Raw genomic sequence first — 1,100 nt, forward strand, 5'->3', positions numbered from 1 at the left:
CCAGTAAGCGCGAGTCATCAGCTCGCGTTGATTACGTCCCTGCCCTTTGTACACACCGCCCGTCGCTACTACCGATTGAACGGTCGCATTGAGGTCTTCGGAGTGGACGCGCGTTATTCGGCCCCCTCGGGGGCTGGGTCGTCGCGCGATCGCGAAGATGACCGAAATCGGCCGTTTAGAGGAAGTAAAAGTCGTAACAAGGTTTCCGTAGGTGAACCTGCGGAAGGATCATTAGAGACGGGCCCGCGGTACCGGCGGCACTCGCCGGTCTCGCGCGCGCCTCATCCGACCCCGTGGCCGCGTGCGCTCGCCGACTCGCTCGACGACCGCCCGCGCGCCGCGACCCCCGACCGAGCGTCGACCGAAAGATGGTTAACACGTCGAAAGACCGTACGTGCCCAGTCGTGCGTCCGCGCACGGCGCGTGGCCGTAGAAGTTTCGTCGAACAAAACAAAAAAACAACCGACACCGAGCGGCGGATCACTTGGCTCGTGGATCGATGAAGACCGCAGCTATCTGCGCGTCGTCGTGTAATCCGCAGGTTATACGAACATCGACCAGTCGAACGCACATTGCGGCCTCGGTGACCCGCGGGTCCCGGGCCACGCCTGTCTGAGGGTCGTATACCGGATACTCGGCCAGACCGATGCGCCGCCGGCAGGCGTCCGACGGCACGCCCGTCGGCCGCTCCCGGTGGTGCGAGATTGGCGGTTCGACCGGGGAGAGCCCGCTCGCGCGGCCGCCTCCGGTCGTCCGCCCAAGTTGTGACGGCAAACAGTCACGGGTTCTCGCGTCGTCAAACGGCACGTCCCCGTCCGCCCGCCGCGCGAGAGCGCGGCCGGGCCGGCTGAGAGTCCACGAGACCTCTCCGGCTTCCGAGAAGCGGACGCGGGCGGTCACCGTACGGGCGGAGCGCGGACCGCAGGCTGCCGTGTAATTTAAGAAACAAACAACCGATACGTTCCGACCTCAGATCAGGCGGGACTACCCGCCGGATTTAAGCATATTAATAAGCGGAGGAAAAGAAAACAACCGTGATTCCCTTAGTAGCGGCGAGCGAACCGGGAAAAGCCCATCGCCGAATCTCGTCGCGCACTTTT

At 63.8% G+C, this 1,100-nt stretch overlaps 1 non-coding gene across 1 annotated transcript; it reads left to right on the top strand.

Annotated features, from left to right (window-relative positions):
• Positions 1-464: 464 nt before the first annotated feature.
• LOC115035019 lies at positions 465-622 on the top strand. Its single transcript, XR_003840191.1, has one exon. It is a non-coding gene; the product is annotated as a 5.8S ribosomal RNA (ribosomal RNA).
• Positions 623-1,100: the final 478 nt, after the last annotated feature.

This window comes from Acyrthosiphon pisum, unplaced genomic scaffold (genome assembly GCF_005508785.2).
Source record: "Acyrthosiphon pisum isolate AL4f unplaced genomic scaffold, pea_aphid_22Mar2018_4r6ur Scaffold_38;HRSCAF=290, whole genome shotgun sequence".
Lineage (NCBI taxonomy): Eukaryota > Metazoa > Arthropoda > Insecta > Hemiptera > Aphididae > Acyrthosiphon > Acyrthosiphon pisum.